This window comes from Columba livia, chromosome Z (genome assembly GCF_036013475.1).
Source record: "Columba livia isolate bColLiv1 breed racing homer chromosome Z, bColLiv1.pat.W.v2, whole genome shotgun sequence".
Lineage (NCBI taxonomy): Eukaryota > Metazoa > Chordata > Aves > Columbiformes > Columbidae > Columba > Columba livia.
The window spans coordinates 17,463,921-17,491,239 of record NC_088642.1 but is presented as its reverse complement, the minus strand read 5'-3'; the positions used below and the strand labels follow the sequence as shown (position 1 = coordinate 17,491,239).

The window sequence follows — 27,319 nt, the reverse complement described above, 5'->3', positions numbered from 1 at the left end:
TGAACTTATTATAAGGCTCTCTGCTATAATAGGCTTTGATATAAATCTGTTCTATCATGCTTTCCTGTGCCATTAAAACTCACGACATCCTTGTTATAACAACATTGTTTACACTGTTCCAAAGTAAACTGCAGATTTTGCTGTAAAGAGATGTTTGCCATTATTTTCATGTTCTGTCAGATTGAAGACCTAATGTGATTCTGGTCTCTAGATATCTGACTAAAAAAAAAAAAAAAAGGCGGGTTTTCGTTTTATTTTTTAATGATTGAACATTATTTAATTTTTCAAGTCAGATTCTTTCACACAATTCCAAAAGCCATTGAGAGAGAATGGCAGAAACATCCTTATCCACATCAAAACCTGTAAAGCTTGGTCATTTGTATCTGGATTGTGCCTCCTTTACCTATGCCCCACATGTAAGTAACCTCATCTGCAGCACAGGCCTCCGCCCCCAGGATCACCAGCCCTTTGCAATCCCTTTGAAAATCAAGCTCTCTTGGCAGTGTCTCCCACCTACACACTGCTCATTCAGCTACAAATCCTGAAGTCTTATTAGCCCCCCTTTATACCTTCTTTTATACTTAGCCCAAATAAGATCAAGATGCAGAAATCCAAGTAAGATCCAGAAGAAAGAAGAGACAATACGTTTTTGCTGATTTTGAAAGCCTTTCCATGGAAATTTTGTGGGACTGACAAATCTTTTTTAAAATGCGACCTTTTAAGAATTCCAGGGTTTATTATGGGAGGGAGAGAAAACAGGTGCCCCAAAACTCATGGTGCCTGAGAAGAGGAACAAGAGTTTTAAAAGACTGGGAGAAACCTGCTTCCTTTAGTCCTGCCTTTTTTCTTGTGGAGAAAGCAGGGAAACAATTCTGCTGCTTCTCCATTTCCCCTCCCCATTCTGTAAGTGGCCGCTGGAAAAAGGTGAGGATCTTTTGGAATACTACAGGAAAACAAAGTCTATTTCTTTAAGATAGACATCTTCTTGCAAAATCCTTTCTGTGTGCCACAGAGTTCAGTGTTGGCCAGCTGCAGCACAGACACATGAAGCACATGAGGGAGGAAGGACAGTCACTGTGCAGCATTTCTCAGCCCTCTATGAGCCTGAGAAGATCCTTCTGAAGCAAACCACTGGCCACCTGAGGGTATGTTGCCATGGCGGTTTTCCTTTGCAACTAGATGTAAACGCATTTCATGTTTTGAATGCTTTCACATTTCACTTTGATTGTCTCCCCCGTTTTAGGGAGAGAGGATTATCCATGCAGGGTTTGATTTAGCTTTTTTTTTTTTTTTTTCCCAATGGTTGCATGAACAGGTTTTTCAGATACAGATGTTACAGATGAAGCATGGCTACCCTTTGGAAGGGCATCTGCCCTCTGTAACCAGCTCACCTCAGCCAGGGGGCTGGAGGTGCCCGAAGCCTCACGCTGTGATGTGGGAGTGCACCCTTGTTTTTGTTTCTCAGGGTACCAAGCCAGCTCCTCAGAGAGACAGAGCAGCCTTGCTTGTCTCCTGTTTCATCTTTCTCATCTGGATGTGACATTCAGTTAAAGGGGTCAATATGATAGTGCAGGGCCAAGCAAGCTCCATAAACACCCTATTATGTGATGCGTCTGAAGAAGGGTAGAAAAAGACTCCTTTAGACAAAACATGCAGAGGACTGTGCACAAACGGAAAGGCAGTGCTGGTAAGGGCACGCAAAAGGTGGGACTACTCATGCATGTTGGTCCCACCAACTTGTCGGCATGCTGGGACCTGCAGGCAGCATCAACCTCAGCCAGAACTACGTGGCTGTGCTGTACAAAAAATAAAACACAAAAGGGGATAGATAGCACCTTCTACTTGACCTGATCACTTTGCTCAGGACATGGTGCTCTTTAGAGCTGCCATGGCTAAGCTTGGCATCTCCTAGCTGTTTTCCATATGACTAGCTACTCCAAACCCAGTTTCAGAGACTGATCAGGTCAAACATGTAAAAGTGCTGTAAATCCCCTTGATTTGTGGGGGGGAATTAACAGAGGGTAAAACTGGAAAGTCCTGTTGAGTTCCTTCAGTTTTTCAGCTGCAGAAGAGAGGCTCCTGGGCAAAGGTGTGTCTCCAGCTGGATGCAGCCTGGCAGGTACTGTGGCTGGCCAGCCCACCCAAGGTTTTCTCCATTGTACTCAAAGTGCCTCACGAAAGCACAAGGTAGGTGGTGAGCGCTAGAGAAGAACTGGCACCACTAAGCTAGTTTAAAATATGCTGCAAATATTTCATGAAGTGTCCAAAGTGAGATTTACAGTCGCCATCCTTTCCAAAGTATATATAACAATTCATCCAATGTCATACACTAGAAGCTAGCATTTTTTTCAGAGGAAATTGGTCTGCTTTTGCTCAAAATCTGTGGACTGCTTAAGATCACAGAGTATCTCATAAACAATTCATTCCAATGTGAGTCCTGTATGCTGGAAATGATTTATTAAACCTAATTCACGGTATTTTGTGATGCAGAAAACAGAAGAGTTTGGTGCGGTTCTTCTTGCTGATTTTTCACATGTTAATAGAGCTGAGTCTGCAAAGACATATATGCATATAGCGTAAGTATGTATATATAAACATATGAGGCCCTAAGCAGGTCTTGAAATATTTAGGAAAGAACCAAAAGCATGATCGTTCACTTTCAAATCTGCATAATTTTCTTTTTTATTTAGAGGTCATGTTCTAGTTCAATCCCAATCATAATCAATCAACATAAGCCCCAGATAAGGGCTGCCTGACAGCTGGATATTAGAAGAAAGCTCTTCTCCATGCATGTTTTAAAAACTTCACCATTAATCTTGCCGAGAAATCTCAGTTAAATAATTGCAGAATATTACATCAAAGTTATCCAGTGATCAGCAATGTGGCTTATTTTCTGACAAGTACAACTTTGTCATTTTTATCTGATGGTCATCATATTTTCACACAAAAATAGCTCTCCTTTTTTCTTCACTCCCTTTTTTCCCCAAGCTTGACTACAACTCATATTTGTATTCTTGGCATTCTAATCCTGTTTGATGAGTTTTAGGAAAGTCCAATTGTCGTTTTGTCCCCAGAAGCAAAGCAAACACTGCCCTAAACTGATAAGAACACAATTTAGCTGCCCTATAAACAGTCATTTTAACTCCATGATACGTGGCTGCCACTTCAACATTCAAGCAATGGAAATGACATCATTATCAGGCAAGTCTAGATGATGAAAAATGGCCTATATTAGGGTACACTCTGAACCTGAGAAATCTTCAACTATCAATCATCACCATTATAATGTATTTGCCTCTATCTGCAAATTTAGACCTTGGATGAGGCTGAACTTGCAAGGGAAAGAAATACACTTTCCACAAGTTGTTTGTATAATTGAGCAGATAAATCACCTCAGAGATTCTGCATTTCTGAGGAGGATCTTTGAGCAGGGGCCTACAAAAAATTGAAGGCTAAGAGATCTCAGCCATGCAAGAAATTTAATGTTCCCTGAGGAATATGGTCCTCAAGATGCTCTGTGGCTGTTAAACTAGAAATTTGGGGTGATTTTTTTTTTTCAGAATGAAATGTTCTATTTTACGTCCAAATTTTCCCACTGGTTTCCTGTGTACCATAAGCAACAGGTTGAAGAGGCGTTGTGCAGCGGAAGCCTATTCCCTGCAGTAGCTCTCATTCCAAAGGTAACGCCAAAGTGTAAGACCTCCCAAAACCAGAGCTGTAAAGGAGAACGCTATCAAAGGCAGGAGCTGAGGAAAAGCTTGTATGAATTGTGCTGAGAGCACACAACAAGACTTAACCTCTCAAAGAGCTACCATGCACCTGGGAGGACTGTAGAGTAAGGAGGGGGATTTCAAACTGCGCCCAAGAGCTGGTTGGCTCAGGAGATGGTGCATGAGTTCTGGGGAGAGAAGGATGATTTCTGAGTAGTGAGAGCTAGATGATGACAGAAAGCAACATCCTGAGATTCACCAACCTGTCTAAAACTACTCCTGTGCTACCTATGCTGTGAGCTTGTTGCTTCCCAGCTGTGCCTATATGGGACAGAGGAGGAGAAGCATTGAGGAGAAAAGAGAATGTAGCCCTCAGAGCATCTGCCTGTCCAAGACAGGGAACCCTGGAAAGACAGAATGGTCTGGAGTTTTAAATCAGTGTCCCCATGTTGGTACAGTAGAAATGGGACTTTGGAAATCTCTCAGTAACTCAAGCGTCCATATATATTGCAGAAATATTTTAACTATTGAGTGGTTTAGGGCAAGGCAAATCAAAGAATCCTGGTATCTGTGAGAGCAGGAACTTGCTGCTGTTTCCTTTGCCCTGTCCCGCTCTCAGGTGCTTGTTTCTATATCCACCTGCAGTGTCAGCTCTCCTTGTTCTATGAGACCAGGATTAAGTCTCCAATGTTTACCTTTCTGTGACATTTCGCCTCCTGCACAGACCAGGGGTATTTGAACACTCTTGTCCTGCAAGCGATAGGAGGTCATGTTAACTCTTTTCTCCTTCTGGCCATCTTTTACATCACAGGAAACAAATCAAAACTTGCGTCTCTGCAGTGTCTAGGTATTGTACCTTAGCTAAAAAGAAGTTGCTCTAGGGTCAGCTGTGAAGGGGTACAACGAAAACTGGGTGATGAAATTCCATGTCTCCTGGAAGGACATTATTAAAGCAGCTCTGGACACCATTTTTCAAGGTGCAAGGGATGAATCTCTTTCAAAATGAAAGGGGAGAAAGAGACATTTCCCCCTTTACAAATATTAAATGAAATATTTTGTCAACATTTTCTGCCATATAAATATAAAGTCATTACCGTCAGTCTTAGCAACTTGTTTAGGTGCCAACATAAAAGTTTTTCACTAATTAAATGGGTCTATGACCCTTCTATGAAGGGTGCCAATAACATCTTATTAAAAAAAAAGTTACGTAGATTTCAAAACAAGATTGTTTCAGCTATTTCCTTAGAGAAACTACTTATAAATTTCAGAATGTTTCTTCCTTCTACCTTCCTAATAGCTTGAATGGGACTACTGTATAATCATGAAGTGCAGGCAAAGCATAATTTCTGTGCCATACCCTGCTTCCACATTCTTAGCACATCTTCCTAGGTTTTATGTTCTTAAAGTTTCTCTACCCAAAGCAGGAAATTACAGTGGAATTGCAGTTGTCATTTGGGTTTTGCTTTGTTTTGTCTCTTTAAGAACATTTCAAGAATGTCTTTTATCCCCATGTTTATTAAGAAAAGCTTAAGAATGTGACTCATAGTGGTTCAGAAGCTGGCAATTAAATAAAAGGAAACAGAGATTTACAGCTCCATTATTCCAAAGCCACTGCTGTGCATGGTGAGATGGGACAGGAGGAGGTTGACACATGGTTTTTGCATGCAGGAGCTCTAGCTGGGGCTTCACTTCACAGCCCAGGGCAGGAGTCAAGCATAACCCGAGGTTCTTGCCCAGGGCCAGCGCCAGGGCTTGGACTCCCAAAGCTGAGAATAGCCACAAACACAGGAGCCACAGCTTGGCCAAGCACTTCCAGAACAAACCCTTATGTTCCTTTCTCCATATTTAATTTTTCCTCTGCCATAAACATGGGCAGAACTTCTGTCATTTGTTCAGAAAAGTAAGGATGTGCTCCTGCAGTCTTTACATGCTGAGCTTTAATATGGAGTTTCACCTATTACGGCCACACTTAATGGTTCTGTAACCTCACCATTGCAGAGTGAAGATACCTCACAGAGGGAGCCTGAGAAGCAGACGGGGGCTCAGTCATATGCCTAATGAGGGTTAATCCAGGTCTGCTGACTACTGTTTGGTTCTACCCTTTGGCTGTAGAGGGGACTTCTAGGAAAGAGTTCGGGCAAGTGCTTGCTTCTCTGCCTAAATCTCTGATCTCCTAGTTGTGACACTGTTTGGGAGAACAATCAATAGGGCTGGCTAATTGCAAGCCCAGGGAAGCCTTTTCCAGTGGTTTGGATCAGGTTGAGCACCATGGCAGAAGTACAGCCTCTCTGGGTAGGAAGGTGTGAAATTCTCTAATCACTATGGCTTTCAGCAAATATGAATAAGTGAGACAAACCTGGACTGTCATGTATACTAGCATGGAGGAGAAAAGAAATACAGAGCAGTGAATGCAAACAGGAAGAACTGTCTGCTTAGTAAAAATACTGAGACAGTAGCAAATGGTCAGAAAAGGATTCACAGGGGCTGGTAGAGAGGTGATGGAAACCTCCTCAGCTTCATGCATTGAAATGATTGTTCCAACTGCTTTCTTGATCCATTATGGGCTTTGAGATTCCCATTGGAAATCTAATGCTAGGAAATCTTTCAAAGGGTGAAGATCTTAGAAAACATTGCTTCCCAGAGGGAAGGACTCCTGACTGCGCCTTTGGTCTGACATGGTGTTTCTCCCAGAGAAAGGTGACCATGTTCCTGACAAACTGGAGGTAGCTTTGGATGGTGGGGTGCACCCAGAACAACCACTCCCAGGCTGCAGCTCACTGCATATTCCTCCATCTGATATTGAACAGAATTTGAAAATTTGCCAAGGCTTATCTTGCTGATTCACCATCTCCACTTAATAGAATCATGATGGAGGAGCTACTGGCCATGAAGAAGTGCCTTTGATAACATCTCCTAACCCCCACAGCGGGGATCGCTACTCCAGGCTACTCACCTCGCTTCACCTCACCTGTAGAGCCCAGGCAGCTCACATGTCCAACACTGCTGGGAACAAGGACAAATGCATGTGCTAGAGCTGTCTGGCTATCAGCAAGGGCAGAGGCTCCCCTGTCAACCAGTGCAGCTCATGTGATGTCTCTCCTTTATCTCCCTCGTCATCTTTCCTCCATGCTGCTGAAGTTCCTAGGCAGGTATCAAAACAAACGGCCAAGAGGTGCGAAATGCTTTGTAGATAAAACAAATGCTCCACTTTTAAGGGTGCTGCAAAATGGTAGGCTAAAGCCACACAGATCCATGGAGGTTTTGAGCCCAAACACTTAAAAGCCTGATATTCCCCTGCCCTCTAAGGACTCATATCAGTAAGGTCTTGGTAGTCAAACTCTCCTCCATCTCATTAATCAGAAGGAAAAGGTTTTCAACTTGGTTCTTGAAGCTATAATCTATCTGTCATTAACAAGAATGAGAGTTGGAATACATTTAGGTATGCATAGAGTTAAACAGGCTTTGGGCTTTAATAGGTTTCAGCAAGGAGGCATTATTGAAGAAGAGTGGATATTAATGCATACTGGCATATAAGCACTCATGAAGCTGATGGAAACAGGGAATTCTGTGAGCAGAAATACGAAAACCATTGACCGGACCACTGACCACAATGGGGTTATGACAATATCCAGTAAGTAAAGAAGACCCACAACTCTGTGTTAAAAAGACCACAATTTCCTTCTCCGATTTATTCTCAGACCTCCTATTCCTCATAGCAACAATAATTCCTGTCCACAAGAATAACACCAGCTAATAGGTTTTGTGGCTGGTCTGTTCTGAAAGATAATAAGAAGGACAGTAACTTGAGTTTGCCACATGCTATCAATATTCAGAGAGAGCAAGGATCCCTTAACTGTTAAAGCTATGTCAAATGCAAGTGAGGGAAATAAAAACACAGGGTAGATTTCTTCAGTGACAGGCAGAGAGCAGAGATTCAAAGCTTAAAACTCTTTGCACAATCTCTAAATGAGTCACAGAAATCCAAAATAACCAAGAAATCATGTGAAAGCTTTTTTTAAGTTTAAAAAAAAAAATCATCTGTAGGAAACAATCTCAGGGAAATTATTCCAGGAAAGAATTTGTACACTATACATACAGAATTATATGTCACATGGTCTAATTATAGGAATGAAAGCAACATAGGAATTAGATGGTCTTTTCAAGCCTGTAAGGAGTGTGAACAAAGAATATAATTACACATCGAGCCTGTTGATTAACCAATTACTAGTTAAAGCAGATTTAGACTTTAAATTAATTTGGTTCTGAATTCTGGGGATTTTTGGGCTAAGATAAACAGTGTTTGAAGATTAATTATCCTTGTCTAAGATGAAGGAACTCATTTCAATTTTGTTAGCGTGTCAGAAGACTCTGGCTGCTGCATGGGAGAGGGCAGACTGCAAATCTCAGCAGTATTGAACTGACTGATTAAAGTGAATTCTGAGACTCCTAATCACTCTAATCCTCACAGAGAGTGGCGATATTACACACTATGTCGTGCCAGCCCAAATTAATATTTAAATGAAAAGCAGACCAGCATTTACCTAGAGGAGAAAGTGCACTGTCTCTGAAGGACCAAAGTCTGGCCATCAAGTTACGAACCCAATACTGAGGAAAAAGTGGAGTACAGCTCTCCATGCACCTTTGCCCGAAGAATAATAACAGGGAAACCAAAGGTGTTATTGTGGCACCTGCCATTTTTCTGTACTGTGGCAGCAGCACACCATAGCATCCTGATTGAACTGTGTGGGAGTGGTAATATGACATTTTAGTTCTCTGTCAGTAGTCCAGCTATAGCCCCAGGCAAGCATTTGAGAAAGGAAAGACTTCACATTTCAATAGCTGACCTGGAGTGCAGATAGGTTTCCTGATCAGCATGCATAGCAAGGTACTCAGCTTCCAAAAGTCCCCTGGCATACAGGGCACCAGAGCCTCCCTGTTCCCCACCTGGGCTTCTCCACTAAAGGTTCCCAGTTTGCCTCCATCAGGGGTCAGCCTTTAGCTTCATGCTGGGACTATGTTGGAAAAGATGGATTTCCACAGCAAGAAGGAGCACAAACCCTAGCCTAAATGCCAGCTTTGTGTGTAGGTTCGTAATTGCAATCAGTAAAGGTCACCTTTTGGGAAGCCCCTGCTGAGCACAGTTGTACCACTGCCCACTGAACACTCACTCCTCACCAAAGTAAAGCATTAGTTTCACTAAACTTTGGTGCAATCCAGTAAGATTATTCCTTATGGCCACGCATTCCTTATGCAGCGAATTTCCCATGCAATCAGTGTAAGGCATTGCAGTTTACGAAAACAAACAGAAGGGACAATAAGATTTTTGAAACACAAGAGCTCACATGAGGTCTGGACCTCCTTGTGCTATGTGCTGTAGCAGCACAGGGGGAGACAGCCTGTACCTCAGACAACACAGTAAAATAGATGCAAGATGGCAGAAAATGATGAAACAGATCAAATACTGCAGATTGCCTGCAGAACAAGGGAGGTCTGATGGAGTTTCCAGAGTCCAGAGAAGCAAAGCAGAACTTGCAAAAGCTAGGACTGCAAGGATGAGGGAAAAAAAGCATCAGCCACTGTCACTGAATAATGTCCCTTCATGTCTTTCTGCTTCCAGCTCAGGTTGAGCCTGACTTGCACATTTCCTTCTGCAGGCCAGCAAGTGGCTATTGGCCACCCAGAGCTGAGCTAAATAGGGAGATGCAAGCCTCACCCAGGTGAAGGTGAAACATCTGCCCTGGAGTGGAGTGCACTGCCCCTCTTGTCCCATTTTCTGCATGAGTTGGGTTGTGGGAGTACTGACAACTACTTCTACTCATAAAACGTTCAGTGTGGAGGGTCCAGGACTTTACCAGTGAAATATAAGTATGTCCAGTCTCTTGCCACCAAAACCCTTTCCTTGAAACATTTGGTGCTTCCACGGCCAGTGCAACCAAATCCAGCAAGCATGGAATTCTGCAGCATGAACTCCTGCTGGTTGTAGGTAAACTTGGAGCCCTGGATTTATTCCCTTTAAGGTTGACTCTGCCTTTCAGTCGCTAGAAGATTAATGATGTTTTAGGCTTGTGACTGTGTGTGTGTGAGAGAGAGATAAGATAAAGGCACAAGAAATATCTGGTGTGCAAACTTATGGAGTCTGATGTCATTTTCAAATGATGGGTGACTTAAATGTACCCTTGGCTAAAATTATTGATTTTTATAATATTACCATTTTTATTTCTTCAATTTCAGTCTGACTAGGAGCTCAAACTTGGAGTAAACCTCGTTTTACTAGGTGCTGGACAAACACATGGCTACAACATCCCTGACTTATTGCACTGATGTCCCTAATTCCCAGCTGGGGGGCAATGCACTTACTTACCCCCCACTTCCAGACCCCAGAAGTAGCTGCCTTTTGGTCATGCAGATGTGATAAACATGAGAGATATATTATAGGCTTCAGGTGAAACCTAAACTGAGCTGCAAAATGGCAGAGATTTGTGTCTTTGTGTATGAGAACATCTTCAAAAATAGGATTCTGGGCAACTACTGTTGTATGCACCCCTCCAGTCTGAAGTTTGATTGTTTCTTAGCACAGACGCTGTTGGGATAACACATGTATCTTACATGCAGGTTTCACTTACGTCCAGAAAATTCATCCTTTTTAAATAAACCCTGTCTCTGTAAACCCAAAACCTTAGATCTTCAAGAGTGAGCTAAGCAAGCTTTCTTTCCCAAATAATTTTCAGAAGTAGAGGAGCCAGGTTTTTTTCCTTCCTCCTTCTCCTTTCTGAGTCACACTCTGACATTCCCTCTAGTGCCTGCTGGCTCCCACGCTACTCAGCCAAAGGCAGTGGAAATTAAACTCCTGTTTCCAGAAGCCCCTCTGCAAGCTGCAGGACTCACCAGCCCTGGTGTCCCATGGGCAGACATACTGCAGCAAAGCCTCAGCTGCCCCTTTTCCCTCTGATTTTAACTCCCTTTCAAAATCTCCTCCACCACTTTCAGTCCCTGCTGGTGCCCCATCTCCGTTGGGCTGGTAAAAAACCTGTGGCTGGGTGTGGAGTAGGGCCATGCAGCTAGTAGGTGTGCACAGATCGCTTACAGCAAAGACAAGGAAAAGAGATAATCAGGGCAGGAGGAGCGTCAGGTGGATCAGAGGTACGGCAGGAGTGGGGAGGCTGTGCCACGCTCCCCCCATTTCCTGCTGAGCGTGGGTCTGGTGGGCTCAGCGCAGCTGGTGCCACAGGAAGCCAGGTCTGCACAGCTTCAGGAGGTCCTACCTGAGCCAGGGTGAACAGGGCTTGCAGCTTGGGTGGGTTTGCACAGGAAAGGTGGAGTTCCCTGTACTGATTGCCTGCACTCCCATTCCAGAGTGCACAACACAAAGTTATAGCCAGATTTTACATACACATGTATATATACACTCAGTTACATATGGATTTTTTTTTAAAGTATTTTCCACTCCCTTCACTTCAAGAGACAGACATTGTTTTGGATGAAATGTAAATAAAACAGCAGCTTGAGGCAGATACACTTGGCAAAAAGAAGTGCAACTAGAAATAGACTCCTACAATGGAAAATATTGTGCAGGCCTCCTAATGGGATATGCCACCAACTCTGCCTGAAGCCAGGAATTACTCATTTCAGCACTTATATCTGAGCTTCACGGGACTGGTGGTACAACACCTGATGGGGAATGGTCAGGCAGTGGGTGCCCTGAAAGGTTGTCAGGTACTTGATCACTAGGTGATGGTTTTGGATAGGGAGGCCCAAGGGCTGGCAGCTGCAGCTGCCCAGCTCTCACAGCCAGAAACCTCAGCAGCCTGCAGCAGTGGTGGACAGCACAGCTCTCCCTCAGCTGAAGGCATCCAAAGTATTTATTCGATCATTGGCATGCAGGTGAGAGCCATCATGCCCTCAGAGGCCACAGTCTGTGCCAGGGGCTCAGAAACATACATTTTTCCTCCATGTTGTATACCAGGGCTGACACTTCTGCTTCACTCGCAGCTGGTTGCATTGCAGCATCTTGTGGCTTGGGTGTGCTCAACTCTTCCAAGTACCCACCAGAAACATGAAATGAAAACATAGCTTGTCAGAGCATCGCTGCAGGACCAGGAACAGAATCTGCTTTGTGAAATTAAAGGAGTGCTCAAAGGTGTCTTGAGCTGCTACTGTCACCGAATCCTGCCTGCCAAGGACATGGGGTCTTGGGAGGCTGTGCTCTGCTCAGTCCTGGGGCTGCTGCCCTCAGCACTGCTGTCTGTAGCTGCAGCTGTGATTTATTTATTCTGCAGAGCTGGAGCCGGGTGAGTCACCCTGCAGAGGAGTGAGAGGCCAGGCCCGTCATTGGCAATGCCCAGGTATACCCAGGAGGTCTCCATTGCTTTCAGGCAGCTTCCCTGGCAGCCAGAAGCCATCATTTCAGTGTCATGCAATAGGGGAAAAGCAACCATTCCACTGACAGCCCCTTTCTGGGCACCAGAGGGTGCACAGAGTGTTCAGGTGTGAATCACTCTTGTCTCAGCAGCGAGAAACTGGAAGCCACTGAAACAGTGATAGTAACAGAGAGTAACAGACATTGCAACATTTCGCATTTCCAGACACTCTGCACGCAACAGCACAGAGCTCCCAGACCCCTCTGTGGTGGCTTCTGAAGGGCTTTGCTCTCTGGAAGGGGAAAGTGGGTGGATCGGTGTGCTGAGTTACACTTAGGCACTGCACAAGAGCAAGACGGGCTCTCCACAGCTCCAAAGGAGGAAGGTTGTCCTGACCAAGCACGACCTCAAGGTCTCCATCACCCCCTCGCCTCACTCCACATTGCAGCAAGTGTGTGGAGAGGCAGGGAACAGCCTGCTCCTGCACGTCAGCAGCCCTTCACCTTTCCAAGAAGATATCTATGCTGTCTTGCTACTCCTCAGCTGGCTTTCTCTTAAGATGATCCAGAAAGACAGGAGGTCAGTAAGGAGGAAATTCAGGCACAGAGTGGGGAGTGGCTCAAATTCCAAAGTTAGCACCAGAGACAGTGGGGACAGTCAGTTCCAGCCATGTGGCACACCAAAATCGACTGTGAGCATGGGCACACCTAACAAAAGACAGTAGAAATTTCACCTGCAGGATCATTGCAGTGGAGGCACCTTAAAAAATATTTCTCAAGGTGCCTTCAAAGTTATAGTAGCTGATGTTCTAAGTTCCCAGGGAGCAAAGACAACAGTAATCACTTTCCTTTGTGTCTCAGTCATGTAGAGTCCAGGCATTACACAGCTGTCTCTTTAACCAATAAGATCAGACCTACCAAGACACTGAGGTGCTAACTTCCTACTGAGTTCAATGCCAAGCTGGATGTGGAAACAAGAAAGTTTAAATCCCAGATTCCTTTTTGGATCTGAGTTTTAGCTTTGGATGTTGTTATTCCAATGTTATTCCATTTGCTTCAGCCTCATGTCTCTGGAGATCTTATAAATAAAAACTTAGAGAAGAAAAAAAACTTGGATCCTCTCAGCCAGTTGTGCAGTGGTCCCACACAGGCACACCACTACCCCAGAGGCAGTCAGTTGCAAGACTGTAGGGTGAAATCCAACCCTGAATTACCTTAGCGCATCAAGTGGTAGCCAGTGGTGATCAAATTAGCCAATGTTTTTTGAAGATACATCCATACATGCTTGACATCGAATGCCTGTATTAGTGAAAACCATAGGCTGTCTATTTAGAGTGCAAAACAATATCCTTTGTAATTCCTTCTAAATTTGTTGCCTTTAATGTCATGGAGACCTGTTGTTCTCGTACTCTGTGATAGGGTCAGAAGGGAGGAACTGACAAGTTCTTGCTGTGCCCTGAAGAATTAGGAATATCTCACTCAAATACTTTCTAACTCCGCTCCTTGCTTGGCTAGGAAGACTTCTCTGGCCACAACTTTTGCAATTTCTCATCCTAAGCGCGCTAGTTCTTCTTCCTTAGCAGATAGCACTGGAACAGGCTGCCCAGGGAGGTTGTGGAGTCCCCTTCTCTGGAGACATTCAAAACCCACCTGGACATGTCCCTGTGCGACCTCACCTAGGCGTTCCTGCTCCAGCAGGGGGATTGGACTAGATGATCTTCTGAGGTCCCTTCCAATCCCAAACATATTGTGATACTGTGATCTCACTGTATCTTTGAAACAGGATTAAGTGGCTCCTAGGCCTTATTACTCCTTAAGGTGGAAATGAGAGACTCAGTGCATGGGCAGCCTTTGAGACGCAGAAATGAGAAGCGTTAGAAGTACAGTAAAAGTTCAGGTAGAAGAGCAGGATGGCAGGACTGAACCCCAAGCTCTCCTCCAAGCAGTGCTGCCAAGAGAGCAAGGCTACACGGCACATGTCTGCAGCCGTGGCACATGTCTGCAGCCCTGGCACACAGAGACCCCGGGTAGCTCAAAGAGAGTTTTAGCATCAGAGATGCCAGGGAGGCCACTGCACCTGGGCTGACTTACCCAAGGCTAGGCAGTTCACCACACTAGCCCTGTACTGTTCTGGGAATATATTCTTTTCCTTCATCTGCTAGCCCAACAGAGACTACCCTCCACCAAATATTAGGTTGCAATAGGAGGGAAGCTTCCCACACCATACCAATGCCATTGAAAGTGCCACTTGTAAACTCAAGGCATTTCTACACCAGGCAAGATGCTTCACTCAGTACTACGTAACATAGCTGTTGAGATTAATTAGGTGCACAAAGCAATAGGCTCACAGCAGATTATCGGGGTACAGGCACTACACTGGCTGCATCTGTGAACACCTCTGGGACAGAAGACAGCTTGCCAGGTCTTTTGGCTGAAGTGGTAGCAGTAGCTGTAAAGATATGGGATATGGGTAAACAGGAAAGCAGTATCAACGGATACCCAGGGCTCCAGGACATCCTAGACCAGTTCATACTGTAAAAACAGAGTTTTGTTACTCCCTGACTCACCCTGCGCTGATCAGATATACAACATGTTGCACTCAGTTTATAGCTGTAGATATATCACAAACCTGGTCCTGTGCTTCTCTTTCCTCAGCTCTTATCAAAACTAGTCCTATGTGGTTGACTCTAGCAGCTACATTGTTTTCTATGTGGTTTCAAGATAACTGACATGCGGCAATTTCACAGCATGCCCGGGTGCTAGCTGCAATGGTCTTAAGTCGTGCAGTGCCTCCTTTGCCAATGTAATCCTGGTCACTGAGTTCAAGTCAGCTGGGACTGCATATGTATAAGTATGCATAAAGGCAAATGGGAAAAGCCAAAATAGGTTACAAATGCTTCAGTCCTTATACAAAACTTCGTCTTCAGGGTAGTTTGGTTACTTACCCCTGGAAGTATGAGAGGTCCCATGTTAGAGTGAAGGTTAAACAACTTGGCCCAACAGTCACATGCGGCTGAGGCAAGGTCAGGATTAGAGAGATGGGTCCCTGTGTCGCTGGCCCACCAGCAGGCTGATAGGCCATATTGATGCTATAATTATACATTCCCCTTTTGCCCCTAGAGATTTTTGCTAGAGCAAGATAATTAAGCTCTCCTTCTGGCTATCCTCTTTTAATGAAATGGTGCACATAACACAGCTTGGTATTTATTAACGATAATGAGTTTTTAAAACAATTTGAGGTAGCAACTCACCTTTCACTTGTGTGGTTGTTGCACATGTCCGGCATCATTCCCAATTTAATGATGCCATGCGTCTCGGATCACTCTCCTTTAGAAGGCAGTCTGTAACATAAAACACAGCAGCGTCCATTTGCAGTCAGGTCATTCTGAATGAAAAGCAGGTCCAGGCTTGAACTAACAGGAACAGATGCCAGCTTCCCCCCCTCCTTTGAGGTACTGATGATGGTTTATTAATTTTTAGAACAAGGTCACAAGTTTATTTGCCTACCAAATCTCAGTTAGCAACCTTGCATCTCATAATCAAGTAAACACAAGCCTTTGATATCTGACATTCCCAGTGTTTCTTAACACGACAAAGCAAAAATGTAAACCTCAAGTCTACAAGAGCCAGCTGAGGTTACATATCAATACCTCAGTTGCTTGAGATGAGATGGCTTGATTAGCACGGATCGGCTCCCTGTCACAGACACCAGGGAAGCCAAAATCATGCTGGCATCTACCTGCCATGGTATAGGGCTGCAGTGCGTGAACTATCTTACCCATCATTTTTAAGGATTCTTGTTTTCAGTGCAAACACTCTTGAATTGACTCTGCTATTCAGGATTCATCCTGGGGAAGGTCTCCATCAGCTGACATGAGAGGCTGCAACACAATTGTTCTTTCCTGGGAGATCAGGTTGTGGCCCAGAGACCCCTGCCCTGACTGTGATGGGACCTCTGAAAAGTCCCTGGTCTGTGGTCTCAACATAGGAACTGGAGGCACAACCCCAGTCAGGGCTGGTTCTGGAAAACTGGAGGTATTTTGAAAGCATGTGAGGTCTGATTCCAATAATTTGACATTTGTGAGGTGAAGACACAGCGAAGGTTCATATATTGCCACACTATGGCTGTAGGGTGATGTGGCTGCACAGGCAGCCAAGGTGAGATCCTGCCTGGTATGGGCTGTTGCCATCTGCTCCAATGCCAGAAACCACCATGGCTTTCCCCAACTTGCAGAGCCAGACCCACAGCTTTGTCCTATCTCCAAAGGGCAGAGACAGCCAGTGGCAGCAGCTCCTGCCCTCACCCCACAAGGGTGCATGAGGGTTGCAGGGCCACAGCTCCAAAGGCAGCCATGTCCCTGGGAATCACCATGGTCTCCTTACCGCAGACCATGAGTGGGCCAAGGTGATGGTGAGACCCTCCAGAACATCCCACCACTTGTCCAGGGGCTGGAGTCAGGGCAGGCGCAGAACCCAGGCAGGGCTGCTCAGAAATGCCCTGCCTGGAAACAAACCCTGCAGCATCTCCCAGTACACCAGTCCCGCTGGCTCAGGCGTACTGAGCAGCAGGCTAGTCCTGCTGCTCTGGCAGCGTGGTTATTAATAAAAGACAAGAAAACTAAACAGGATGGTTTATAAACTGCATGGTCCCAAATCTGTCTCACCTTACTCAGGGGAGCAACTCCACCAAGGACTGAGGATTTGCAGTGGCTGAAGCCCAAGCTGAGCTTAGCACAAATACTGTTTAACTTTTCCATGAGACCTTAGTGAGTCTAATAAATCCCTGCACAACACCTTCATTAAGCAGGATTTACCGTAATATGCTATATACGCTTTATGCCTCACCTGCATAAACAGCCATGTTAACGCTATAAATTACAGTGTTACATATTGCAGGCACCTCAACCAAGGTGAAATGCTTAATGGCTTTCAGTAAGCAGTTGAACTGCAAGAAAGTGCAGAACAAGGGAGAGGCTTCCCCAGTAACTGAGGCAGACTGCACAAATGCAGTAAGCTTTACAAAATTATTCTTTAAAAAAATGAAAAACAAACAAACAAACAAAAATCTAAACCCCATAAGTTTTGTATATTGCAGAATTAGTGCTAGACTTCAAGCCTTTCTAACAGAAATTGGCTCTGATTTTTTAGATATGCATTACATCATACTCTTCTTTTAGGGCATTATGTCATTCCTGCTGAGACGCATTATCTCGGCTTGGCCCAGCATTAGCGATTTTTGCAGGCCTACTGCAGTGTTTCCAAAGCACTGCTGGGAACCACAGATTGAAATCTGAAACGTTTATCTTTTACAAAGCTGAAAAAGAGGGAAGACGTTAACATCAGGCATCACTGACTTCCTTAACCCTCTCCTGACTCTGCTTCTTACTGGAGCTTGGTTTTGATGCCTTTGAACATACTGCATAAATGACGTAACCTTTAAAAACTCACATTAGAGGGGGAATAACACAGTGTTTCTTTCCACTCTCTGAGAAGTGCCCTTGCAGCTGCCTGCATAACACCTCCCCAGTCTTTACAAGATGTCAACATGAATCAGATTATACCTACATACGCTGACAAGCTATGTTCCTGAGACATGGCTAGAACGTATATTAAGAATGAAAGGGGAAGGCAGTGAAAAACTTTATGTGACTCACCTCTTATTAGAATTTTTACATAGTATAGAGCAACCATTATATTCTGTTTTTCAGCATATACAGAGATCATACACAGCCAGAGGGATCCTCACATCCTGATCCTTCTGAGGACACAAAAGCAGAATTCCAAGAGGCTTATGCTAGAAAGCAATTTTTAGACAGGGAACTGAGCCGATATTATGTCTTCCAACTTCAAGCATGAAATTAGAAGCCCATTTTTTCCTTGCTGTATCCAGAGTAGTATTAGCGGCTGTGTCATGGAGGGAACAGACAGGTGCATTCAGGATAAAGCAAAGAAATTCCTGAAACCCCAGAGAATCCCAGCACCTCTCTCTCCACAAAAGCACAATTATAAAAAGGAGCTGTGAACACTGAGAGAAAATGGGAAACATTCAACCATGACTAAATTACAATTTCCTCTCTTGTTATAAACTAACACTGTTGATTAGAGGGCTTTAATTTGTCTGCTCCATTTTTTACTTAGATTGTGTGTTTCAGTGAGTTGTCACATTTTGCTGCTTTAAGACTCTCTCCCACAGCCACAGCATATTTTCTAGAAAGATTGCAGTGGCAACTGTTTCCGTCACAGAGGAATGATTAGCAGCATAGCCAGAACTCAAGAGGCAGGGTACAATTTAATCCTGCCAGAGATCTCTTTCCCACTTGGACTGAAAGCTTTTCCTTTCCTTCATTTCCATTTGGATCACAGAGCCTGAATAACAAAGCATCAGGAAGGAAAACAATTCCTCACATGTACTTGACACCTGCTCTCCCCATCTCCATATCTGCAAGGTGACTTTTCTGGCCCTGGCAGTCTCCTTTCACAGGGAGAAATTTTATGGTTTGGGGGGCAAGTGCTTTTAATACTTAATGTTCCCAAAGGGCTGCACATGGCAAGTCCTCATCCTGCTACACTTTGCAGGTAATGTCTCATTAGAATGTAGAACTGCTATCCACAGGAGGGAAAACCCAGCTTGTTTTGTTAGAGGAATGGTCATGCGAGGTGAAAAATATGGGTTTATAGCTATTTTCACCAAAAATACACTCATGGGCTTTTTGGCAATAATTTCTTTCACAAAGAAAAGGTGATGATGTGCTATGATTCCTTATCCAAGGAAAACACGCATGTCACAACAAGACAATGAGTTGTCCACCACCTGAAGTTGCAACAAGTCAGTCCACAGACAGGTGGGCCTGCTGGCTGCTGAGCCCTTTGAAAGGTCAGGGACTAATTTTGTACACAACACAGTGGGAGCTGCTAGATTCACTGAGGTGAAATGCTATTATAGGCCGGTACTTTATGGGTCCTGTATGCCTTGGGACGTTAGACCACAATTCACCGACAGAGGAGAATACATTGATCTGAGAGGTCCACTGTTCTGAAAGATGCTTTATTTAAGGTATCACAGCAAAATGCACTTGGAGTTCAGAGGAAGTAAATAAAAATACTTTTGCTCTGCACTCCCAGGACTAGTAAAACTGCAGCCACGGAATTATAAAGTAACAGGATCAAACTCTACTGCTAATCAGTGTAGCATAAATCTGCATTATACCTTGGCCTCTAGTGGAGCTACTTTAGTTTTACGCAGGTTTAAAGAAAAGCATCGTTTGGTCAATGGCATCAAGAAATGGCTTAATACCAGACTGAGCTTATTAGGGGCGACTCACACAGGTTACATGCACCCTCCTGGCTGTGCAAAGAAGCCTTCCTCTAGCACAAGGTGCTGGATGGTGGCTGGTGCCAGCTGGCATCACCCCAGCAGAAAAACAGCACCTGTGTGCACTGGGGATGCTCTAACCCGCAGCTTCCCCGCAGATGGAGGTCCACCCAGTCCCCTGCTCCTGTCCTCAGCGGTTCCCTCTGCCCACACATGACCCACAGCAAGGAGGTGCAGGTCTGGTCCCATACCCCATGGACACCTTTCCGTCCCCAGCTGTCTGTGTCTGCATGAGTGGCAGTCTGCAGCATGCACACCTGAAGCACCTGCGATGCCAGCCTGGGACTTTCCCCTTGCCAGCACCCTGCCAAACATCACAGGCAGCAGGGAGCAGCCAGGAGTCCTCTTCAGCACCCAGCCTGAGGCAGTGCACAAACTCTGCAGTGATTTCACACCCATCAAGCTACAGAGAGCCCTAGACCCCCCCATGCACATCAGGAGCAGACCCTGCATGAACAACTGCCCTTAACTGCAAGAAAGACAATGAGGCCAAAGGTGAGACACATCAGCTTCTACCAGGGCTAGTTAAGTTCCCCACCTTAAATATTCATTTGCCTTCTGTCCTTTTCACTCCAGCATCCTCAGACATAATTTATAGAGGGATTCTTTTGATTTTAATTAACTTTAGACTCCATTTTTTTCCCCAATGGTGTGAAATTAGCAGCCTATGCCTGATTCCCTGCTGCATGGCTCCGGTTTTACAGCTGCATAGCTCAACTGATTTTATACTTCCCTGAGTTATGAGGCTCACTGGTGAATTTATGTCAGGAGAAGACACCAGCCTGCTACAGCCCCAGTGAGAAAGCCTTAACTCACAGAGCTGCAGCTCAGAGCTTTAACTCTGGATTAGACAGGGAAGGAACTTTTTGCCAACGAGTGAATCTCTTAAACAGTTATTTAAAAAAAAAAAAAAAAAGCCAAACCTGAAAAGTTTCCAAGGGAAAAAAATGGCAGAAGTATATTAAAGCTCAAGATTTTTGTGGGTTTTAGCATGAGGGAATTTATTTTAGAAATGCTGCATCATTTTAATTCGACAGTGAAGAACAAAACTTCCCTACTCCTTATTTTGAAACACCATTATCCACTTCAAAACTAATCCAGGCCTCCCCCTAAAATGGGAAAAAGGTTTTGGAGAGTACTAAGTAAAGTCAAAATGAAGCTGAACTATCTTTAACAGGTCAGCCAGCCTTTGGACATTAATTTGATGAAATTCTTCATGCTTTCTTATTTTTCACTCGGTATTTTTCCCATAGTTTTTGGTTTTAATTGCCCACACAGTTACAAAGCCTGTTTTTCACTCAGCTGTACTGAGCAGGTCATGGGCAAATAGGCATTCATTCAGCACATCCAGTCTGGGCTGAAAATGGTGGGACTCAATGAAAGCCCAGGCCCTTACAATGGGCACAAGTGCTATAGGCATTCAGACCATGGGCACAGAAATCTCTTTTTGGGGTACTCACAGCTTTGGACTTCCCATGCACCTTCATGAACACGTTGTAACCCAGCCATGCCCTGAATCCCGAGGGACACACATACTCATTCATCCCCCATCCAATCTTATAGGTAATCCGGCAGAATTGTCTCTGACTGCTGAGCTGTTCTTATCTACTGAGCATACAAGAGTTTAGGCAATTCTTTAAATTTTTAATTTTAACCCCTCATTGCAGTCTAGTTCCTATGTTCACTGTCTTACGGGTTCCCCTCTTTACCCATTAATTTATTTTCAAATCATGCTATTTATAAAATAAATTCATCTTCTGTGCAGTTAGTCCTGATTGTGTAGGGAATCTGTGTAAAGTCACTGGTGGCCATCTATGGCCAACACCTTCATTTTGTCTTATTCACATGAGAATCAACATGCATCTCTCTCAGAGCCCACTGAAGCCATTCCATCAGTCAGCCTGTCTTGAAGAGCAGGCTCTCATCTGCTCTACTGAAGCATTACAGGTTTGGGTGTGGTCTCTTTTTTGGTGAGGCTTCCTGACTCCTAGTAAGGGTAATTTTAAATTGGCTGCATGTGAGCAAAATTACAATTTTGTAAGTTTACCTGTGATGGACTACATCTGTCTCTCATTTTATAGCCTTGCAACTTAAAGACTTTTAATTTTCAGACTATCAAGGAAAGTTCACTCCAACTGAGTGTTAACACAGTCCAGTTGTCCAGACTGAGCTTCCAAGTCCTGGTATAAGGCTTTGCGTGATACTGCTCTCTGCTTAGCATGACATATCTAGACAAGGATGTTCTGGTATTTCTGTGGCTATCCTGGAGGCAGAAGTTGCTGCAATATTATATTTCAATGTAATACTTACCGTTAAGTAGGCATGTGTTCCCTGTTGCATCAGCTTGCTGTTGGCACAAGGTAGGCAGCCAGAGCTACAGCAGAAGGTGAATTTGGGTGATACTCAGAGAGACAGCACTGAGGACCTGGTGATGCAAAGCCTTGAGAGCCTTGCTCTTTATTAGGAAATCATTAACACATAATTAGGAATAGCTGTTTGTAGTCAGTGGCAAAACATGGAGAATACTCTCCACTCTTTCTTATCTCAATTACAGGGAATAGCAAGGGGATGTTGAGTGATACCACAGATAGATACAAACAGGGACAGGCTTACACCTGAGAGAGGGAAGGGTTCCAGGCATCCTCATGATGTGCAGAGATAGTTAACAAAGCACAGTGATATTTAGACTCTGTTGCCGCCAGTAAACCTGCAAGTTCAGTGGGCAGCCAGCATTTTCATATGCTCAGTATTCTCAGGGCTGCAAAAGGACAGGGAGAGGGAGCAAAAGGAGTATGTCCCATGTCCCCAGCTGCACTCCACTCCAAAAAGGGTGCCAGATTTGAAGCAGGTGCTGGGGCTTTGGGGTGATATATCAGGTTTTGAAGCGCTGTCTGGGACTGCCTTGCCCCGGTGCCCAGGTCCCACACTGCTGCTGCAAGGGCTGCTGAAATGCCAGGAGGTCAGGCACTTGCTGCATTGCCCAAGCTTCCATGGCAGCAGAGACTGCACCCTTGCCCTCCCCGGGGACACAGAGAGTAATTTCAAAGATGGTGGAGGGGCCAAACTATCATGCTACAGCTCTTGTCCTGGCTGAGTTGCCTTGTTGCAAAGTCTGAGAGATGCCCCACTGCTTTCTCCTCTTTACATCTGACAACCTGTCCATCCTTGCTCTGGCATCTCCTGAAAAGGAGAGGCTCCAAGAGTATATCTGAACCACAGGGCCAGAGGAGAGTCACCTGGGTGCAGCAGCACTGGGGCATGGCTTGTGGGAAAGAACAGGTCTCAGCCATGAAGCAAGTGACAACCAAGGCCTGGCTCTAAAGGCCAATGCAAGCAAGAACCACATGTAGCAGTTTCTGGAGATTCACAGGTCCTCCTTGAGCAAAGGAGGATCAATAAAAGGTCTTTTTCCTCATTTTTCCCTCTATCTGTGTGTTCAATGGCCATAGTGCATGCCCCCAGCAGAGCTGCAGGCTGGCTATATGGGACCAGAGTGAGCTCAGCTAACACAGTTTTAAAAATGAACTCAGTGAGGTGAAAAGATCATTTTTCTCTCCTGACATTTTCAAATGCTTAGTTGCTTAATTATCTGTTACCAGAATATCTCCCTATAAGCACCTGCACAGGACAGGTTCCCAGTTGGAGCAGGCTGACTTAGCATTATTTACATTAACATTTTACTTTTATATTTAAAAATCAATTTGAAAAGGACATATATATGTATATATTTTGTTTTCAAGAAGGAGGACTTTGTTCCTGTTTGGATGTTCTAGCAACCACATACTCTTTTGTCATGCAAATAATTTCAGATGCATATGTGCCTAGCCCATATTCTGGCTATTGAGATACACATTTTTAGAAAGAGCAGAGAGTAGAATTCCCCTGAAATATGCAGGCTTAGAGTGAGCTTTAAGGAAAGCACCTTCACATTACTTCTTCCAGCTCCAAATATACGTAACGATTTTTAAAAAGATAACTTCTCATGGTGTTACATCACAAGCTATAACTACACTGGACCATTAAAACTTGCCAATGAAAGATTCATACTACAAATGTGATATTGTAATTAGATATATTTCATCACCTACAGATAAAACATCCATCTCCCTCCAGAAACTAAGCAAACAGGTCCTATCTTTCAAAGACTGCGCAATAGAGTAAATTCACTGTTTCGATGTTAGGAGTTCCTGTATTAAGAACAGTAGAAGACTGAAAAAGAGGGCTGACATATATTTTAAAAGAAAAGAAAGATTCTTTTGAAATGTCTTCAGAAAAAAAAAAAAATAGAGAAGTCCCTTTCTCTGGGTTTTACCTTGCAGTTTTGGTGAGGCATTTGTAATCACATCCCCAAGAACTGATGTGTCTTATTTTAAAATGGTTTCAACTTTGTGCAAGTATGCATCAATTCTATTGCTAATTCACAAGGTTTCCTTTCCTAAGAACTGCTTCCTTATTACAGGAACATAGCCCTTTTTTTTTTTTTTCTCCTTTTTTTTTCCTTTTTTTTTTTTTTTTTAAATTCTTAGGCCTCCAGAGATCTTCATGTGATTTCAACTAAGGTCAGGAGCCACGTCTGTGCTCGTGTCTGTGATTACAGAGCAGCTCCTCGCTGCCATTGCCCGTCGGGCAGCACGGGTGAGACAGAAACCGGCCAATGGGTGTGTGTGGTTCCAGCAGAGAAACATGAGATAACTGATCAGATGTCTCACAGCCCGAGGTGCAACCTAGCCTGACACACTTCTGCCATTAACTGTTTCTGCACATCATGCCCGGGCATCTGAGGGCGGCCACCGGGTGTCCGAGACCTGCAAGATATTCAGTCCCTGCACTGCCCAGGGCAAGTGCGACACATGCTGCCCACCACACGTGTCTGGTTGCCACGGCACAGACCTTGCATGGCTTCTGGGAACCTGCCTCCACCCTGGACCATTCTGCAAGACTGCCTGGGCCATGTCACCTCTGCAGCCAGCTGAGATGCTGAAGGCAAATATAGATTTTAGAATTACATTTAGGCAACTACAGAAGCAGACTTGATATTTTCTACCAACCCCTCCACAAGGTACTTAACAGAAGATTCAAGCCCACCCTGCTGCCTTTACGGCAATAGCTGGAGGAGCTTAGCCTCCACCCAGAGGCGGCTTCTCTTTCAGATGTGGAGGAAAAAAAGTCCAGGGAGGCCATGGGCACACAGAAAGAATAAATACAAAGTCCGGTAAGGAAGATGGTAAGTGTGAGTCCACAAGCTGCTCTCCTTAAGAAGCCACCAGAGAAAGGCTCCGTGGGATCAGCAGTGACCTGGAAGGAGCATGCCTGGCTGGTGCCCAGCCCCGGAGATCCTGGCTTGTTCCAAGGGAGTCACATTATTCTGGGTCTTCCTCTCCAAGTGTGGTTCAGTTGCCTCTAAACAGGACATTCACACTATTAATAACCACTCACTGAAGGTTATTTATTTACAAGTGGCCCATGTTATTTTAACACTTAATGCTGGGAGTCTCTCTGTGTGCCCTGCCTCCTCTCAGTGTCAGCACCAGGGTGAGCATAACGCAGGTGTAACATGGAAGCAAACAACACTTTTCCATAGATTAAAACTTTTAGGTCTCACATGGATTAAAACTTTTAACAGAAGGACACAGTGCTTTCACTCAGCAGTACGGCGCATGCACATGGCGGCCTTCTTTATTTCTAAGGAAAGTCACCATTTCCAGATGGATGTGCAAGATTATGCACAGAAACTGTGAAAAGCAGCTCCTGGAAGCAGCACTTGAGTGTAGAAACCAGGTTTTCAGAATAACCAGTAGCTAAGTAATGCAAGCTAAAGAAAAAGAGCTCATGTGCCTTTAAGGTCATGGTAGCCTTTAAGAGGGAGTACATAAAGAGGCATGGTTATAAATCATGAGCTGCATTCCTTGTACTGGTTACCTGAAAACCTCTTCCAAAATTTAAAAGATTTCTTCTGTTTTGTTGTTGCTCCCTGAATATAAACATCTTTGCTCACAGTGCAGTTCTGTCTCCCTTTGGCATTCACATTTCTAAAAAGATGCTGAAAACCTGAAAAAACAGGAAAAAGCTGCATAAACTATTTCAAGGCTGGAAGAAGAGTGGTACAGGGAAAATCTTCAGGAGTTTGGTTTGCACACTTTAGCAAAGCAAAATGCTTTGCTGTGGCTCCTTTAGGCAATGAAAATGCTGAGTCCTAGAGGCCCTTTTAAGCTCAAGGAGAAAGGCACAAGCAAAACTAGTGGGTGGAAATTTAAGAAGGAAATGCAGTTAAGGAATAGGTCACCATTTTTAACAAGTGTAGGTGGCAATTTTTGGGCAAGCTACCAAGGAAAATGATAGCTTCTAATCAGGAGCAGGTAGCTTTACAGAAAGTTTATTTTCATCTAGCAGAGTCAGAAGAACATGTGGATAGCATGTTACGTCCCTCAGTGTAGAGGAAATAGAAGAGTCTGGGGAAAATAGCCATTTCTTGCTTTAACGTTTGCAATTAAAAAGCACATGTTCTGCAAATGTGAAAAACAAGTTCGGACATACCTCCTTAACATGTTCTTATGCTTACTGCAAAGCCCTGGAAAAATTCATCTAGTAATGCCTCTGATACACTGAAAATCATCGGGTTTTGCACCAGAAAGGAAGGAAGATAGTTTTATAAAGGTCAAATACTCATATCTGTCTGCCACAAGCAGCCTCATCTGCTCATCTCACTTATTATAAGAAATTAATAAAACCATTACCTCATAAAGGCTGCTCTGGACAGATTATTATCATGCTAAATAGATGGCTTAATACAGCAGATCGGCTTCATGCTGAGGCAGGAGTCCAGAACACTTTTGATCTCTCATCCAGAAGCTGCTGCAACCACTTTCCCTCCCTTCTAGGAATAGCAGGACTTTTCTGTTCAGTCAAGTTATGATGGAAAAGATTGTCCAACAGAAGCAGGCACTTGGCTCATGAGTAAAGTGGACATCAGCTACTTCTGCCGCAAAAATTAGAAGCTACCACACCAAATCTGTGATTTAGGACCACCAAGAGGAGATGTTCTTTCTTTGTTTTTATAGTACTTTAATGATCACAGGCAAGTACAGTTGCAACTATTTTCCGTTGCTGTTCCTTGGAACTATTATTTATAGCCTGTTTTTTTGGCAATGCAAGGAAGTAGCTAGGCCAGGAGTTAAAGATTATGAGATAAGCATTTATCTCACTTGGTGCCATGTCGGCTTGTTCTACTTTCAAATATTATTTGCTCTTATGCATGCTGTTCTTCTGCCAAAGCTGAGGACAAATTACTATTATTTTTCCAAAAAAGAAAGCACTGTGACTCGATTCCAATTAACAGTGTGGGTTTTAAGTATAATCTTTGTATTGCTCCCCCTTTTTTTTTTACACTCCCATTTATCACTATTGCATACTTGTCATCTGTTACTCTGTACCCTTCCAACTTTTTCCTCATGTCTGAAGATATACTTGTGGCAGAGACATCTTGAGCAAAAATGAATGTTTAGGCTCTCATCTGAAAAGACAGGGCCCCAGCGGTTATATTGATTTCTCTAGTGTGCTTATGCACAGTCAAGAACTGTCCTACTTACAAACATTTACTAAATAGCTTTTCTCTTGCACTGTACCCTGCATTCTTTTGAATTTGTCCTTAAGTTTCATTTTTTGTTCTGTATGATGGAGCCTCAGGTTACTGTCAGGCGGCCAAAGCTGTTTATTGCTTCACAAGTGTTGCTGTTTGCTGTGCAACTGGAGATGGCAACAGTGTGAAGGACCAAAAAAAAAATGTAAGTGGGTTGAACGAAGGATCAAAATGGAAGGTATTTTTCTCTATAGAATACTTTCTGCTTTAAGATAATACTTCTCTCCAAAGTTAGAAGTTGACTG

At 44.1% G+C, this 27,319-nt stretch overlaps 1 long non-coding RNA gene across 1 annotated transcript; it reads right to left on the bottom strand.

The window, feature by feature from the left end:
- Positions 1-227: 227 nt before the first annotated feature.
- On the bottom strand, positions 228-22,480 carry LOC110361187 (uncharacterized). Its single transcript, XR_002417618.2, has 3 exons — positions 21,749-22,480; positions 15,318-15,407; positions 228-2,551 (listed from the first exon to the last, which is right to left on the bottom strand). It is a non-coding gene; the product is annotated as an uncharacterized LOC110361187 (long non-coding RNA).
- Between the last annotated feature and the right edge of the window lie 4,839 nt (positions 22,481-27,319).